General features: G+C 48.5%; 1 long non-coding RNA gene across 1 annotated transcript in view; it reads left to right on the forward strand.

Annotated features, from left to right (window-relative positions):
- The first annotated feature begins 4,751 nt into the window (after positions 1 to 4,751).
- The window catches only part of LOC140395913 (uncharacterized), a 99,313-nt gene continuing 84,871 nt past the window's right edge, over positions 4,752 to 19,193 (forward strand). The window contains exon 1 of the long non-coding RNA XR_011936389.1: positions 4,752 to 4,863. This is a non-coding gene — a long non-coding RNA (uncharacterized lncRNA). The remainder of the gene's footprint in view (positions 4,864 to 19,193) is intronic.

Genomic DNA, 19,193 nt, shown 5'->3' on the forward strand with positions numbered 1-19,193 from the left:
TGCGTGGGTCTCGCCTCTCACAAACCCAAAGATGTGCAGGGTAAGTGGATTAGCCTCGCTAAATTGCCACTTAATAGGAAAATAAGAATTGGGTACTCTAAATTTATTTTTAAAAGGCTAGGCTACCAACAGTGGTGGCCACTGCTGAGGCTGCAGGACATGGAAGAGGGCACCTCATTGCCAAAGTGTTGTCAAAGACAAGTACATTTATTTTAAGGGGTTGAGGCCAGGCAGGCATGTCCCAGGCTATTGGGGTATGGATGTGTTAGGGACAATAAACTAATTAAATAAACAAATTAAACAAATGTGAGTATTAATGTTAATATTAAAGGGGTTTATAACCAATGTTCATGCACTTGAAATAAAAGGCATCATGAGCTACATGCTTAGGTAGGCAGTCAACTTTACACCACTGAACCTTTACATCCTGGATATGTTTCCCAGATGAGCCTGTACTCCTCCTGAATTAGCAAAACATCCCGATGCAAGGCCATGGCTGTTTATTGCAGAAGGAATAGATATTGAGTTAGAGGTTAGGTGCAGCCTTTGGGAAGATAGGGGAGGAAAAATAATGCCCAAACTAGGAGGCACCCTGCCTATAACCCATGATATCAAAGATATCTGTTTGAAGTTTACCTATATGCAGACAGCATTGGAATCTAAACGGTGTTCTGCGTACGTGACTTCCAGTGTACAAATGTACTGTAATTTTGTAAACTGGCAGAGTACCACTTTGGAGGTCACTCTGACGTTAAGCTCGCCCAGCATATGTTGGAAGAATAAATGATCTTCTGTACCGAGTTTCCTGAGATAATTTCATGCAAGCATCAGCACGACAGATGTTACCTTCAAGCAGGAGCTCTGTGAATTATAGAGCATCCATTGCCACCAAGAAGAGTCCCACCATGTTGCCATGCAGTGGCCATAAAGGAGGGGCCTCCAACTGGGAACCCACTAGGAGGCCATTATTGTTTTTCTGGTGGGCTCCTCACACAGCGGTGGGCCCTCCCAACACTGGAAAAATGCTGGTGGTTTTGGGGGCGCAGAGGGTGGGGTGGGGAATGCGGTGGAGTGCCTTTAATTGGGAACTTACGCAGCTCTCTGGCTGCACAATCTGTGGCCATGTCCCGGAGGTTCCTGCCACTGATAATATGCCATGGCAGTGGGAAGACATTGGGATTCCCTCCTGATTCTGATCCTCGTCATATTACCAGCCCTCCTGCCTGCCAGTTCCTCACCACATGGATGGGGAAAATCAGCCCACTCACTCTCTGTATCTCTCACAACAAAAGCTACCTGTCTTGCTGACTATTTCCAGCTTTTGCTGTTTTCATTTCTGATTTCCAACATTTGAAGTATTTTTCTTTGTCCAAATATCCTGTTCAGTGTCCAATTTGGAATGATAATCATTCCATGAAGCAACTCGGGGCATTTCTGTGCTAAAGGCCCTGTAAAAATATTAAGAGCTGAATTTTTTCATCCTGCCAATTCTCGGGGTGCACTAGCAGGTGGGCAGGGGGTGTAATATAGGGGGTGCAATGCCATGGGTGCCCACCCCACTACAAATTGTCCTGCGATGGGCAGAAACTGATGCCCCTGTTCTGTTAACCCTGTTCCCCCACCACTCTTACCCCCATAGCCAGGCACGGCCTGTCAGTTTGACATAGAGAATACTCCAAAAGATCATCCCCACTAAAGCAAGATTCAGATTAATAGGAAAACATTTCTGGTAAGCCAGCACTGCTTGCTAGTTCATTTTGTCACCAGCATGATTGTTGAATGGTGCTGGGGCAGGGCAAACTGGGGGGTTGCAGTTGTGTTGAAAGAAAATTCTCTCCCCTTCATTTGAATTCCAATCAGGGTTTCTTTTGCGAAGTCTTTTTGTCTTCGGAGAAAATCAGAATGTGTCTTTGAAGGATCATTTCCGCCTTGCAATTTAAAGTCCAGTTGGAACATGCCACAACTCCATCACCAACAATAAGCGACTGCCTCTCTGTGCCCCCACTCCACATTGAGCAGATGCTGGCAGCTCCTAGTTGCAGTTTGTGTGGTGAAGTGACAGTGTATTTTAAGAGTAACATTCTGCTACCTGGTTAACCTACCTATTAATGAAGATTAGAGTGCTGGCAATATAGCAGACGTTGAGACTAATAGGCCTATCAAGTGGTGCATTGGTTAGCACTGCAGCCTCACGGTGCTGAGGACGCAGGTTCGATCCCGGCCCCAGGTCATTGTCCGTGTGGAGTTTGCACATTCTCCCCGTGTCTGTATGGGTCTGACCGCCACAGCCCAAAAACAGGGGCAGCACGGTAGCATTGTGGATAGTACAATTGCTTCACAGCTCCAGGGTTCCAGGTTCGATTCCGGCTTGGGTCACTGTCTGTGCGGAGTCTGCACATCCTCCCCGTGTGTGCGTGGGTTTCCTCCGGGTGCTCCGGTTTCCTCCCACAGTCCAAAGATGTGCAGGTAAGGTGGATTGGCATTGCTAAATTGCCCTTAGTGTCCAAAATTGCCCTTAGTGTTGGGTGGGGTTACTGGGCTATGGCGATAGGGTGGAGGCGTGGCCCTTGGGTAGGGTGCTCTTTCCAAGAGCTGGTGCAGACTCGATGGGCCGAATGGCCTCCTTCTGCACTGTAAATTCTCTGATTCTATGTGCAGCTTAGGTGGATTGTCCATGCTAAATTGCCCCTTAATTGGGAAAAAAGAATTGGGCACTTTAAATTTAATTTTTTAAAATGTTTTTATGGTCTTCATTAACTTTGTTGCATGCAACATTTTACTTTTAATACCATCTCTTAAAACTAAGAGGTGACGAAAAGCACTTGAAAAATATGACTGTAATTTTTAATGAAGACGATTATGGGTTCTTGCAAAGATTGTTTTTGCTGTTCGTTTCAGCAAAATGTGTTATTTTTTTGAGCAGTTAGCTCATTTCTCGTTTTCAGAGTTCCTGACCGAGTTGGTCATATCAGCACCAATTAGTGAGCCATAATTATTTGCTTTGTTCTTTGAATAATGTTTGAACCAGTCAGGTGAAATGTGACCGATGAAGTGATCTATACTTCTCTATGTCTGACATTTTGAGTTATGAGATTTGAACCGGCTGCAAGACATTTAATTAAGTAGCAAAATGTGACAGCATAACAGCAGCCCTATCAGAGGCAACTGTAAGGAGCCGATATGATAAATTTGACTTTGGTTATTGGGTGCAGGACAGTGAGAGCTGTATTTTTATGCTAAAGGGCAAAAGCAGAATTTTTTTCACAGCCTAAAATATGATCATAACACTCTTAGTTCAGCAAGTGACAGATAACTGTGCATTTTTGTATATAATTGTGGGAATCTTTTATTTTAACAGGAGAGTGATGATCTAAAGGAGTAAGGCACCAACCTATCGGTTTGATACAAAATGCTGCAGTGAAGCTTGTGGTTCCTGCCAGAAAACATGGGCCTGAATGTTACGCTGGGAGTCAGACCAGCTGCTGCTCCTGACCTTGGCCGTCTCTGAGTCCTACCCTCTTGTGTGAATTTCCCAGATGCAGCCAATTAGAAGGACAGTTCCGGAGCGTTAACCAATTTGGGGATGGCAGGATGGTCAGTAGAAATGCCCGAGTCTGTGGCTGAGATGGAGGTGAGTGTTGCCAATGTTATTGGGTGACTGTCCTACGATGAGTCCTTCCATCTTGGATGTTAGGCCTGGTTAGTAGACAGACTGTAGACATACTCTGGTATCTGCTTAACACTTGTTTCTTCATATTACATCTAAACCGGTTACAGAGTAGGCTCTAAAGAAGAGTCCCAGGGACTCTAAACATTAACTCTTGTTTCTCCTGCCACAGATGCTGCCAGACCTGCTGAGTTTTTCCGGCATTTTGTTACAGAGCAGGTATGTTGCCTCAAGATGGAGGTGCCCTCTGAAGACTTAGATAGTTCTTAAAATTAAGTGTGGCCCTCATTCTGGAGGGAGAAAGCTCTCCTCAGGATGGTCAACAGTCCTGGCTGTGGCCAGCTGACCCCACAGCTCTGACCAGCCAGAGGGGCGTGATTTAAAGGAGGCCGTTTAAGATAGCCCACAGTCTGCCTCCCTGAATTCAATGGGGAAATTCTCCAATGGCAGGAAGATCCGAGGCAGGATTCTCTATCCCGCCACATCTGTTTTCTGGTTTCGTGCATCCCCACCGGCAGTCAGCCAATGGAGTTTCCCATTGTGGGCACCCCCTCGTCATCGGGAAATCCAAGGCATGAGTGCGCTGCCGAAGAAGTGGAAGATCCCGCTGACGGAGAATCCAGCCCCCTATCTCCATGGGGCAATAGCTCTGAATGGGTTTTAAATGACATAATCTGCTGCCCAGCTCATTGGAGTGAGTTGCCAACTTTCTTTCCCATCCGCCCCAGGACATTCCTCTTCCTGGAAATGTGAATGTGCCGAGGATATGTCTGTAATGACTTAGGCCAGGCCTTTGAGATTGGCCACTAAGAATATGAGTTCCCTGATTAATGGCCCAATCAGGGAACCCTTTCTGTGTATAACAAGAAGTATCAGATCCTCTGCACTCCCGGTGTAGACAGCAAACTGAATGTCATGGTTGTTCAGCTGTTGGGTTTGTAAATAAAAGGAATTCTGGTGACGGGACTTGTGCCTCCGTGGACGTATTACAATGTCCTGATGCAGCTTTCCTCTATTTTCTTCTCTCTCTCTCCCCCCCTCTCCCCCCCCACTCCTCACCCCCCTTGCCTCCCACACCATGTTCAGTCTCTTCTCCCAGGGACTGGTGGAATTTAATCCATGGATGCTGCACGATCTCCTGTTGAACTGCCTCTCTGATCACTCAGTCAAGTTTATCCTTTAATCTGCTGGATCAGGTAGGTAGCTGTTTTTCTGGAAGGAAACAAAACATCATACTTTGAACGACTGACTTTAGTTGCGAGCTGTGGCATTCACATTACTGTAGGTGACAGCGAGGAAAAGTGCTGAGGTGGTGGTGCCAACTATTGCTCAGCTCGTTCACCAACTCCACCTTCAAAATAAATCCATTTATTTATTTCTACAGTTTGAGAATTTATTTTCTAAGATTAGTGCTGGCATTTCAGGGTGTAAACGCAGAAATTTGTGTAACTTGAAGAAATCCTCTGGAGGATTCCAGGTGACTTTTAGTGTGAAGGCGCTGTCCCAGCTTTCTTCCGGGTGGTTTTGATTCTCCACCCAGTCCTTGGGGTTCAGCACATTGGCGTTCCCACTTTGTAGCAACGCATCGGTCACAGGATAACTTTGGAGTCAGCTCCAGCAAGGCTCTCAGAAGGAGACCATGTTTCAGAGCTTCAGCTTGACAGCACATGGAATAGAACTCTTGTGTGCTGTTATATATCATTCGGTGCAGAGCAAAACTGGAATCAAAAATTGTGCAGCGTCAGCATCAAACTTGGGCTCTTACAAACTCAAGCAAAAATTGCTTTAACGATCCCCGCTGTGCTATCAATATAGCTCAAGTTCACTGTTCAGGATTAAAGCTTTGCACATGTATCTGAGCACCTGAAAATGAAAAATGAGCAGGCAGTGCCACCTCCCAGTACTGTAATTCCTGGTTTGAATCGGTTGTATCAGTATAACTGCAGTCTTAAGGACAGAGCCAGAACAGTTATTCCCATTGGCAAGGGATGTGCCATTGCCTGCATGCAGTTCTCGCAACCAATCAATTCCATATCTAGCTGGTATAAAAAAACAAGTTGAAACTGGTCAGTATTCAATATCTGTGGATAATGTAAGAAGCTCTGTGTCTGGATATGTTAGGATTTTATTAAAGTGGCCTCTATGATTAAGATATGTCAAGTGTTTCAGTCGGCTAATCCTTGAAAATGGGTGTAGTGATTAAAGTGCACAATTAACCCACACCTCTTCATTGTGTTAAATTGTTGCTGCCTTCTTCATTGCATGATTGCAGAATTCAGCCAGCATTACCCACTCTGTTCATTGGCTGCAGACAATAGCATAAAGATTGACTTAGTAAATAGTTGGCCATTCTTAAGGGTAGCCTGCACCTCTTAAAGGTGAGATTGTGGCTGCAGAAAGTCGCAGGAGAATTTGAGTCATAGGGTCATTGGGCGCGATTTAACGGCCCAAGGTGTGCAGGCGTCATTGGTCTTTGGCAGTTGAACGCGAATGTGCGGAGGCTTTTGAACTTTATCATGATGCCGGCGAGGGAGGGGGAGGCGGAGATAGTGGTGGCGATGGACGCTGAGAAAGCCTTCGATAGGGTAGAGTGGGGGTACCTGTGGGAGGTGCTGAAGAGGTTTGGGTTTGGGGAGGGGTTTGTCAGGTGGGTTAGGCTGTTGTATGAGGTCCCGATGTCAAGTGTGGCCACAAACAGGAGGAGGTCCGAGTACTTTCGGTTGCACCGAGGGACAAGGCAGGGGTGTCCCCTGTCCCCCCTGCTCTTCGCACTGGCGATTGAACCCCTGGCTATGGCACTGAGGGAGTCGAGGAACTGGAGGGCGTTGGTGTGGGGTGGGGAGGAGCATAGGGTGTCGCTCTATGCGGACGACTTGCTGCTATATGTGGCGGACCCGGTGGGGGGAATGCCGGAGGTAATGTGAATTCCTTAGGGAATTCAGGGATTTCTCGGGGTACAAGCTCAACATGTGGAAGAGCGAGCTGTTCTTGGTTCACCCAGGGGACCAGGAGAGTGGGATTGGCGAGCTCCCATTAAACAGGGCGGAGAGGAGCTTCAGGTATTTGGGGGTCCAGGTGGACAGGAGCTGGGGGGCCCTGCATAGACTTAATTTCACAAGGCTGGTGGAGCAAATGGAGGAGGAGTTCAAGAGGTGGGACGCGTTGCCGCTGTCCTTCGCGGGTAGGGTGCAGTCAGTCAAAATGAAGGTACTCCCAAGGTTTTTATTCCTGTTCCAGTGCCCCCCCCCCGTGTTTATCCTGAAGGCCTTTTTTAGGCGGGTCAACAGGAGCATAATGGGGTTTGTGTGGGCGCGAGGGACTCTGAGGGTGAGAAGGGTGTTCCTGGAGCAGAGTAGAGATGGGGGCGGCTGGCGCTGCCCAACCTCTGTGGGTACTACTGGGCCACCAATGCAACGATGGTGCGCAAGTGGGTGATGGAGGGGGAGGGGGCTGCATGGAAGAGGTTGGAGACGGCGTTTTGTGTGGGTACGAGTCTGGGGGCCCTCCAAGAGGTATACCACGAGCCCGGTGGTGGCGGCTGCTCTCAAAATCTGGGGGCAGTGAAGTCGGCACAGGGAGGAAGCTGGGGCCTCGGTGTGGACCCCAATACGGGAGAACCACCGGTTTGTCCCAGGGAGAACAGATGGAAGGTTTTCGGGGTGGCACAGGGCAGGGATACGAAGGTTGGGGACCTGTTTGTGGACAGGAAGTTCGCGAGCCTAGGTGAGCTGGAGGAGAAGCATGGGCTCCCCCCCGGGGAACACCTTCAGGTACTTACAGGTAAGGGCGTTTGCCAGGAGGCAGGTGGTGGAATTCCCGCGGCTGCTGCCACACACAGTACAGGACAGGGTGATCTCGGGGAGGTGGGTTGGAGTGGGGAAGATCTCGGAAACTTACCAGGTGATGCAGGAGGAGGAGGCCTCGGTGGTGGAGGTGAAAGGCAAGTGGGAGGAGGAGTTGGGAGAGGAGATTGAGGAGGGGACGTGGGCAGATGCCCTAGGGAGGGTGAACTCTTCCTCATCGTGCGCGAGGCTCAGCCTCATACAGTTTAAGGTGCTGCACAGGGCACACATGACCGGGACAAGGATGAGCCGGTTTTGGGGGGATGAGGAGAGGTGTGTTAGGTGCTCAGGGAGCCCAGCACATCACACCCATATGTTCTGGGCGTGCCCAGCGCTGGAGGAATTTTGGAAGGGCATAGCGAGGACGGTGTCGAGGGTGGTAGGATCCAAGATCAAACGGGGCTGGGGGCTCGCAATATTTGAGGTGGCAGAGGAGCCGGGAGTGCAAGAGGCAAAAGAGGCCGGAATTCTGGCCTTTGCGTCCCTGGTAGCCCGGCGAAGGATTCTTCTTCAGTAGAAGGATGCGAGGCCCCCAAGCATGGAATCCTGGATCAACGATATGGCAGGGTTTATTAAGTTGGACAGGGTGAAATTCGCCTTGAGAGGGTCGGTACAAGGGCTCCTTAGGCGGTAGCAACCGTTCTTAGACTTCCTGGCAGAACGGTAGACATTGGTCAATGGCAGCAGCAACTCGGGGAGGGTGGTGGGGGGGGGGTTTACTTTACTTTATTTTTATTTTTGTTTTTGTTATTTACACTGGAGGGTCTGAGGGGGTGTATATACCTGTTGTGTTAAGTCAGGGTGCCAATGTTAATTTATTATTTATGTACAGGGGGAAAGGGGGTATGGAGGGTTGCTTTTCTAGACTGTGTTTTGTACTTAACCCGGTTGGGTTCCTTTTTCATTTTGTTATTGGTATTTTATGAAAATTTAATAAAAATTACTTGTAAAAGAAAAACCAAATGCATGTATGCCAGGGCAGCAGAATGTATCAACTTTGAGTTGGGCCAAGCCCATCAAGATGCCCGGGCAGCGGGATTCTCCACCACAGCCAGGATGCATTAGGTACAGAGGATAATTGATGGCATGTATGTCGCCTTGCACGCACCGGGGAATCAGGAGGTGCCCTTCATTAGCAGGAAGGGGTTCCACTCTCTGAATGTTAAACTCGTGTGCGGCCACCACCTCCGGATCATGCACGTGTGTGTGCACGCTTCCCAGGGAGTGTGCGCGACAGCTTATATCCTGGGACGCTCAGACATTTCCAGAGTCTTCGAGGACCATCCCAGGGTGGCAAGCTGCCTCTTGGGAGGATAAGGGCTACCCGCTGATGTCCTGGCCGATTACACCAGTAAGGAGGCTGGAGACCAAAGCGGAGACCAATATAATGAGGTCCATGTTGCCGCCTGTGCTGTCATTGAGTGGTGCATCGGACTGCCAAAAATGTGGTTCCGATGCCTGGACCGCTCTGGTGGTCCACTGCTGTAAACCCCCAGAGGGTCTTACACTTTGTGGTGGTCTGCTGTGCACTCCACACCCTTGCACAGCAGTAGGGCGACGTGCAGGGGGATGAGGAGGAGGAGGAACATGCAGCTTCGTCTGAGGAGGATGAGGAGGAGGAGGAGACAGATCAGGAGGGGATAGTAAAAGATCTGGGCAGGAGGTACAGGAGGAGCTGGATGATGAAGGCAGCGCAAAGTGTCTGGCATGCCCGGAGGACTAGCGACGCCCTCATACTCAGCCGCTTCTCATAGGATGAGGCTTTATCCAACAGCTCACACCAATTCCCCATCCTCCCACCCATCGCCCCCCCCACCCCCCCCCATCCCGACTACCGTGTTCCACCCTCCGTGATTGGCCAACGTCAGCAGAGTCAGGGGGGGTCAATATACAAGGCAGCAAAATGATGATCACTCCATATAATAATAATCACTTATTGTCATGAGTACTCTGATGTTCCTCAGCTTATGCCAAAGTCTGACTCCTGTCTTTCTGCTGACAATGCTCTTACCCCCATCCTCTAAATGGGGTCTGCATCAAAAGCGTTCGATCTTGGACCACTGTGCCTGTGGATGAGGGGTTGGGAAGAATGGAGGGCAACAGGGATGGGGGTGCAGGCATCTGCTGTAAAGATTAATGTGACAGAGGCTTCACATGTATCAGTTGCAACATGATTTAACAGTGTACATTTGGCATTTCCATTGCCACTAGCTATAGATAATGACCACACCCCAGTTCCCATTCAGTGATCCTCAATCTTCTTGATCTTGCATGGTTTACTGCCACGTCTAAGTGTGTCCCAAGATTGCACATCAGAGATGGAGGCAGCCTACTGCTTTCCACGCCCTATGGCCTGTAATGCCCTTGGCGGATGTGCCTTGGAGGGCATCGCCATGCCACCCTGTTCTGCCCGCTGTCATTGAGATGCGCCGGTCTCAGGAGAGGGCGAATCGGAGGAACTGGAGACCTCCGTCGTTGGCACTATGTTGGCCTCCAGCGCTTCCTCCTCCCTGACGGTGCCCATAGGTCCCTGACAGTCTCCATGGGATGGAGAGGCAGCAAGTTTAGAAGGACAGACAGGCAGCAGCTGTAGTTGCCCCTGTAATGGGTGACCATAATATTGAAAGATGGCTTGAAGGCCTCGCGGAGAAAAGCGCCTGCTCACCCCCCCGGCTTAGGGGCAACCCCGACCTGGAACACTTCAGCCCCTGACCAAGCCCAAACTCCCCGTGCATTTGGGCAGCAGCTTCGGTGCCCTTGAGCTGTACGCCAGAAAATCAAAATGGCTGCTCACCTCCTCAGTTCCCCTCAGTAGCCAGTGTGCCGGCTTCACTGTTTTAAATAACAATAATCTTTATTGGTGTCACAAGTAGGTTTACATTATCACTACAATGAAGTCACTGTGAAAATCCCCAAGTCGCTGCACTCCGGCGCCTGTTCAGGTACACTGAGGGAGAATTCAGAATGTCCAATTCACCTAGCAGCACGTCTTTTGGGACTTGTGGGAGGAAACCCGAGCACCCGGAGGAAACCCACGCAAATACTGGGAGAACGTGTAAACTCCGCACAGACAGTGACCCAAGCTGGGAATCGAACCCGGGCCTCTGGCACCATGAAGCAACAGGGCTAGCCATTGTGCTACCACAGTTCCAGTACTAATTGACGCCCATGTGATTTCTGGCTGAGGAGCCGGCTAATTCAACTTCAGTCTCGCTATTGAGATGGAAATTGGTGGTAATTAGTGTCAATGATATGCACGCCATATTTGAGCGCGATCCGGAACTCGCCATCGGGCAGGCCGGTTAGATGGCAAATCAACTTTGCCCTTTTCCGACATTTAACCGGCGTACCCAGATCCGTGCTGGGTTGTTAAATCGCGCCCATAGGGTCATAGACAGCACAGAAAACACCCTTCAGTCCATCATGAAAAACACCCACCTAAGTATTCTAATTCCACTTTCCAGCACTTGGCCCATCGCCTTGTATGCCTTAGCATCGCAAGTGCATATCTAAATACTTCTTAAATGTTATGAACGTCTCTGCCTCCACCATCCTTTCAGACAATGAGGGCAAAGTGAATCTGGGCTGTGATACTTTCAACAGTGGGTGAATCTCTGGCAGCATGCTCCAAGATTTTCAGGGAATAAGTTTAAACTATCCCTCTCTGTATAACGAAACCCAGATGCTTAGGCAGCTGTATGTGTGCCAAACTACAAGATGTTGCTCGTATCTTTGGCAGTATTCTGGGAGAAACTGACTGTATACAATTATTTAAGAGCAACAGTAACATTGACAGCCACAGGCACTAATGCCCTTGCCCTGCTTTGAGGTTGCAGTTGTGACTGCAGAATTGACAGATTGATGTCATGTTTTATAATGAAACAAAGGTGACTCAAATATTTGCCATCGCTGAAGTTGAGGTAAATGAATTGCTCCCTAAAGACCCTCAATGGATATGGTATTCTGCTCACATCCCTTCTTCCCCTCCTCCTCCTCCCTCTTTGAGCAGCGTGTCCTGCTCTCCATGACCTCCCTTCAAGGAAGCCTGACGAGGCCACCCATGCCTGGAAGCAATTTGTTTTAACACAAGCTTTTAAGTTAAGAGTAAAGTACTTTTCCAGCCATTCACTCCCTGTAGACTATTGAAATTTTAGGCAAGAACAGGAAAACTCCAGCAACATGGAGAATTGCACCAATAACCATTAAACAAAAATCCATAAACTAACATGTAAGTCTTTCCCAATACCTTTAAATTATGCTCCCGGGGAGTGGGGGTGGGGGGGGGGGAGCTATGTGCCTTTTAATGTGTTCACCTGTACAAGGTTAAGACAGGGCATTGGTTGGAATGTGGAGATTGAAAATGGCAGTTCTGGGATTGAATATGTGTTGCGTACTGATTGACGTTGTGATCTACCTGCTCTACACGATGCAGCCATTGGCCGCACATGTGCATAACCCTTTACCAAGATGTGTCATGTGCATTGTCCATCAGAGGTGTGCCTGCACATCCCTGACCCTATTTTTGAGTTGGTGCATAGCACCTAAAAAAACCCAGATGCTATAAAGCTCACTGTAGACTATGCTGTTTCAAACATTTTACACTGCTACTTAAAGTAACATCAATAGCGATAAAAAGAAAAAGAGCTTCATGACCTCAGGAAACCAGAGCTTTTGCAGTCAGTGAGGTACTGTACAATTTCAGTATGCAGACTGCACAAGTCAGCAATTGGCAGAGTGGCAAATCTAGACAAGCAAAATGAGGATTGATCGAAACAAAGCTGATGTTATGAGAATGCTAACACCACGTCTTAATCTTATGGGGCGACTTAACTTTGATATGGTAGACAACCTAAAATCCACAGAGATTCATGATGTCAATATCATCGTTTAAACAACTGTATGAGCTAAATACGCATTACATGAAAAGGAAGAGGAAAGAGCTTTTGAAAGCTGGTTCAATTCCTGACGGAAATGTACAACATTGCTCATTGGGTTCACTGCCAGGAAGTTCCAGTTTGTTCCTTCAAAATATTGGGAAAAATCCCTTACAGGGAATGAGCCCATAACATTCATTCAGCTTCCTAAAGTTAGATTTTGTAGACCAAATAAACAGGACTGTGAGCATTAACCCAAAACTGTACTCAATAATTTCCTAACTAATTTGGTTTCTTATTGGTGTACTGCTGTCGGACTAGTAACATTTGACACGGCCAGGTTTTGGAATGTGAACACCAGCAACAAGTCCTTGGGGACAGTCCAGGACTCACCCCCAAACCTGCCGAGGTAGTGGAGTTCTTCATTTAAGTTTCAATTTTCGATCAAGATAAAGCCTATCAAATTACCACAAATGGTTATAACTTCATGATTTCAGTTTGTCACATTCTTGAAAAAGAGAGACATTTTTATTGCCGCATTGTTGGGCACGATAAAGCTCAAGGAATTGCGGGTAGTCTCTAGAAAGCTGGTTAGCTGACAGGAAGAAAAATGGTGGAATAAATGGGTCTTTTTCCAATTAACAGACAGTGACCAGTTGGGTACCACAGAGATCTGTGCTAGGACCCCAACTGTTCACATTATATATTAATGATTTGGATGAGGGAACTAAAAGTATTATCTCCAAATTTGCAGATGATACAAAGTTGGGTGGGAGGGTGTGCTGTGAGGAGGATGCAGAGGTACATCAGGATTTGGACAGGCTGAGAGAGTAGGCACATGCATGGCAGATGCAGTATTTTGTGGATAAATGTGAGGTTATTCACTTTGGTAGTAAAAATAGGAAGGCAGATTATTATTTGAATGGGTATAAATTGAGAGAGGTGGATACTCAGCGATACCTTTGTGCCCTCGTGCATCAGTCACTGAAAGTAAGCGTGCAGGTACAGCAGGCAATAAAGAAAGCAAATGGTACGTAGGCCTTCGTAGCGAGAGGATTTGAGTATGGGAATAGGGATGTTTTACTACAATTGTTTAGGGCATTGGTGAGGCCACATCTGGAGTATTGTGTGCAGTTTGGTGCCCTTATCTGAGGGAGGATTTCTTGCTATGGAGGGAGTGGAGCGAGAAGGGATCTTATAGAAGCTGATAACATTTTAACAGGATTAGACAGGGTAGATTCCTAACGGATGTTCCCGATGGTGAGCGAGTCCAGAACTAATAATAATAATAATCGCTTATTGTCACAAGTAGGCTTCAATTAAGTTACTGTGAAAAGCCTATAGTCGCCACATTCCGGTGCCTGTTCGGGGAGGCCGGTATGGGAATTGCACCTGCGCTGCTGATCTTGTTCTGCATTACAAGCCAGCTGTTTAGCCTACTGTGCCAGACCAGCCCCTGCTTTAGGGGTCATAGTTTGAAAGTAAGGTCTTTTAGAACTGAGGTGAGGAGAACTTTCTTCTCCCAGAAAGTAGTAGAGGGCAAAATGTTACGTGATTTCAGGAAGAAATTAGATATAGCTCTTGGGGCTAAAGTGATCAAGAGATATGGGGGAAAGATGGGATCAGGGTATTGAATTTGATGATCAGCCATGATCATAATGAAAGGCAGAGCAGGTTGAATGGCCGAATGGCCTCCTCCTGCTTCTATTTTCTATGTATGATTCAGCATCCGCTTTGCTCCCGGTGCAAATCTGGGTACGCAGGGTGAATAGTGGGAGAGGGAAAAATCGAGATTTGCACTGGGCGCGAACCATTTTGTGATTCACCCGGCCTGCCCCCCGATGGCGAGTTGCAGATCTCACCCAAAATGCCGAGAATATCATTGTGAGACAATGGATATGCGGTCAGTGAGAGGGAAGGATCATTTTGTCAGACATGAACAACTCACTTGAGACAGGCAAATTGATTGATTGATTGATATTTGTTGTCACATGTATCGAAGTACAGTGAAAAGTATTTTTCTGTGACCAAGGGAACGTACAGTGCGTACATAGCAGACAAGAGAATAATCAACAGGGTGCATCAACAATTAATGATTGGTTACAGTGCGGAACAAGGGCCACGCAAGCAATATATGAGCAAGAGCAGCATAGCGTGTCATGAACATTGTTCTTACAGAGAACAGATCAGTCCGAGGGAGAGTCATTGAGGAGTCTAGTAGCTGTGGGGAAGAAGCTGTTCCTATGTCTGGATGTGCGGGTCTTCAGACTTCTGTTTTTTCTGCCTGATGGAAGGGTCTGGAAGAGGGCAAAGCCTGGGTGGGAGGGGCCTCCGATAATGCTGTCTGCCTTCCTGAGGCAGCGGGAGGTGTAGACAGAATCAATGGGAGAATGTCAAGCTTGTGAGATGCGTTCGGCTGAGTGGATCCTCACCTCTCTGGTGCAGCCCAACTTCACTGTCGGTGACTGTTCTCTTCTCGGTGTCATGTAAGAGTCCTTTTAAGAAATCTGGGCGCGATTCTCCAATATGGAGCCCAAGTGTTCGCGCTGTAGTGAACGCCGTCGTGTTTAACGATGGCGCGAACCGGGCCCGGGTACAACTGATTCTGGACCCCACAGGGGGCCAGCACGTCGCTGGAGTGGTTCACGCCGCTCCAGCCTCCTTTCACGGCACCAAATGCGCGCCGTGCCAACCCGTGCATGCGCAGTTGGGCCATGCCAACCTTCGCATGCGCGGGGGACTCTTTAGTGCGCTGGCCCCGACTCAACATGGCGTCGGTGTTCAGGGGCCGGCCGTGCCAGAAAGTAGACCCGGGAGGGGGGAGAGGCCGGCCCGCCGATTGGTGGACCCCGATCGGTGGACCCCGATCGCGGGCCAGACCCCATTGGAGGCCTCCCCACCCGCCCCCCCCGGTGAAGGAGCCACCCTCCACCCCCACAGGCCGCCCCCCGACCGTTCGCGCAGAGTTCTCACCAGCAGCGACAGGGGTAAACAGCGCCGGCGGGACTCTGTCGTATTGGCGCGGTTCCAGCGGTCCGTGGCGACGCAAATGGCGGCGATTCTCCGCACCTCGGAGAATCGCGCACCGACATCGGGGCGCGGTTGCGCCGATTCTCCGGCCCGGCGCAGGGCTCGGAGAATCGCCCTCTGTGTGTTTCTCAAATGGCAGCAGTGATGTCAGAGTGTGGGTGGAGCTCGGTTGCCTTTCTGTTTTTCACTTTCATTGTGAGCTGGAAAGCTGCTTTGTGGCTCTGTTTAGTTTTGTTTTAGATTTCGAGATTCTGCAGTCACAGCAAGATGTGTATGAATTTCTGCAAACTAAAGAATGTTCATTTGATGATTTCAAAGTGGTAACTGTTCTCAGTAGAGAATTTAAACCGGCTGTCCTTCTGTAAAAAGGTTTTTTGTCTCATGGATGTCTTATAGAGTACTGTATTCTTTGGGGGGGGGGGTGCATTTGAATTGATGGTTGCTAAGATGTTCACTGTATGTTTATAAAATGTTAACTGGGTTCATAGAATAAACATTGTTTTTTGTTTAAAAATACTCTTAGTTCTCTGTTGCATCACACCTGCAAAGTGGGCCCTTGTGTTCCCCATAACCAAAATCTATTTAAAGTTGTGGGTCAGGTGAACTGCATGATAAACATTGGGGTTCTGTAAACCCTGGACCATAACATCGGGCAACCCCAAATTTCCAGGGCCCGTTTGGGGGTGACAATTCCTCCCCTCGTCTTGGCCCTTTCCCGCTTATTATGGGCTCTCTTCTCCTGCGGGACAAAGAGCAATGTGAGCCACATGTTTGCTGGGTCAGGGGGGTTCTATAGCAGCTGGACACCCCACCTGGACTTGAAGGGGTTGTGCTTGTAGGTGCCAGGGGGTTCTGAGGAACAAGCTTGAAGATCGGATATGGGGAGGATACGAGGTGTCAGCGAATGGATTTGGCAGGGAGATTAGGAATTTGAGGGGTGGCAGGCGGGACTGATTCCAGGAGAGAGGTGGTGACTTACTCTTGCAGCTCGCAGGAGGTCATCTGTCCTCTACCTATATTGGACGGTGATCCTCTGTCACACAGCCCGCACTGACAGCCGCTGCCACTGCCTTATAGGCAGCATTGCTCACCCTGCTGCTGGGCCCCCGACCCCCTCCGGGAACAAGGTGCTCAGCCACAGCCTCGAGAAACCTTGTGAGATCGACATAGCCAAAGTGAGGAGCAGGTTTGGGCGCTGCCATGTTTATCTGTTGACTGGGATAGTGTGGTGAGGGAGCGCCTGAAAGCAGAGTCGAGCGAATCAGACAGCGTGGGAGCCAGTAACATCGAGATTCTCATAGGGGCACTGTTTTGGCACCAGGTGCCGGTGAATACAGGCCGCGATCTCGCCAACATGGCCTGGCAAAACACCCCGCCAAATGCGTCCAAAACCGGACTTTAACTTTCGTCTGCTGAATTGCGTTCGTTATATAATGTGGTATCCAGACTGATCAGGGGACACAGGTAAAAGTTCAATAGAGTCCAAAAGTATCAATGTTTTTCAATCTGTCTTTTTTTTCAATTATAATTGGTAAATATTCATGCTCAAAAAAGTGTGGAATTAACAACTTTAATGTGATTACATTAAAATGCCTCTTGTATTGTAAATATCAAAGCATCATGTCGAAGTTTTGGGGGGTGGAAATTAGCTGTACAGCTGAGGTTCAAAAAAATGTATAAGTAAATGGTGATTTGTTTTGATTTATTGTCACGTGAACCGAGGTACAGAGAAATGTGTTGCTCTGCATACAGTCCAGACAGATCGTTTAATACATGAAAAAACATAGGACATAAATAAATGCACAATAAATGCATAGATACGGGCATCGGGTGAAGCGTAGGGAGTGCAGTACTATTCAATAGAGAAGATGTATGAAGAGATCAGCTCAGTCCATACGAGGGTCATTCAAGAGTTTGATAACAGCGAGAAAGAAGCTGTTTTTGAACCTGTTAGTGCGTGTTCTCAGACTTCTGTACCTCCTGTCTGATGGAAGAAGTTGGAAGAGTGTGTAAGCCGGGTGGGAGGGGTCTTTAATTATGCTGCCCACTTTCCCCGGGCAGCGGGAGGTGTAGACAGAGTCAATGGATGGGAGGCGGGTTCGCGTGATGGACTGGGCTGTGTTCACGACTCTCTGTAGTTTCTTATGGTCTTGGGCCGAGCAGTTGCCATACCAGGCTGTCATGCAGCCAGATAGCATCTGTAAAAATTGGGAAGAGTCAATGTGGACATTGATTTGAGAGATTTGCGAGAATCGTCCAGTGTGAGATGGTAAAACTGACCACGAACGATCCAGGCAGCAGCCCGTACAACAGACACACTGTCACTGCTTTTTCAAAAGAAAAACTTAATTGGTCAGCATCTCCCATGTTCATGTTACACTGCAGGCTCAGAAAGATTTGGCAAATAAAGTTGTTTCATCGTTGCAGTCACCTCTAATCTGGTCAGACACATTGCTCTGCTCGCACTAATGTTACGGAAGCAATGAAATAGGATAAGTAAATTAAATAACTGCAAGATGGCATAGCTTGTTAGCAGTCTGATGACAGGCGTTGAGCACAACAACCTGCTCAGCCCTATTTGTCAAATGGGGTATCATTCCGCAGCCAATCAGTCTCTTCTGTGTTCTTTTAAAATGCATTTAACGCATTTTTTTCCACCTGGCATAAATAAGGTACATATCAGGGTGATGTAAAAATGACGAGTCAGAGTAGAGATACCGAGAGATGACAGAGTGTCATTTGCACTGGCAGCAGTGGAATGACCTCTTGGGAAACATTGGCATGGTCTTGAACTGAGCATCAAGATGAACAACTAGAAGAATCTAGAAGAAGTTGGCGAGGCAACCTGCGACTTAGTGCCATTGATTATTATCATTTCACATATACAGTCAACACACAAGCAAGTTTCTGTTTTACAAGGTAGCTTAACCGTGAAAATATTTATTTATTCTTGGTTAGTGTGTAAGCTTGTGTTAATAAAGATTTATTTTAAATTTTCGGGTGGTACTGATGAACGTATATGCCCCGAATTGGGATGATGCCGGATTTATGAAACGCATGCTGGGTCGGATTCCGGATCTGGAGGTAGGAAGCTTAATAATAGGGGAGGGGACTTCAACACGGTGCTGGACCCAGCACTGGACTGTTCTAGGTCCAGGACGGGTAAGAGGCCGGCTGCGGCCAAGGTGCTCAGGGGGTTTATGGACCAGATGGGGGGAGTGGATCCATGGAGGTTTGCCAGGCCTCTGGCCAGGGAATTTTCCTTTTTTTTCCACGTTCATAGAGCCTACTCCCGGATAGATTTTTTCATTTTGAGCAGGGCGCTAATCCCGAAAGTGGAGGGAACGGAATATTTGGCCATAGCCATCTCGGACCACACCCCGCATTGGGTGGAGCTGGAGTTGGGGGAGGAGAGGGACCAGCGCCCACTGTGGCACCTCGATGTGGGACTGTTGGCAGAGGAGGGGGTGTGCAGGCGGGTGCGGGGGTGTACTTAAAGATACTCGGAGGCCAATGACAATGGGGAGGTGCAGGTGGGGGTAGTCTGGGAGGTATTTAAGGCGGTGGTCAGGGGAGAGCTAATCTCCATTAGGGCCCACAGGGAGAAGAGAGAGGAGGGAGAGGTTGGTGGGGGAGATTTTAAGGGTGGACAGGAGTTATGCAGAGGCCCCCGAGGAGGGGCTACTTAGGGAGCGACGGAACCTCCAGACTGAATTCGACCTGATGGCCACGGGGGTAGCAGAGGCATAGTGGAGGAAAGCGCAAGGGGCAGCGTATGAG

Source organism: Scyliorhinus torazame, chromosome 19 (assembly GCF_047496885.1).
Source record: "Scyliorhinus torazame isolate Kashiwa2021f chromosome 19, sScyTor2.1, whole genome shotgun sequence".
Classification (NCBI taxonomy): Eukaryota; Metazoa; Chordata; class Chondrichthyes; order Carcharhiniformes; family Scyliorhinidae; genus Scyliorhinus; species Scyliorhinus torazame.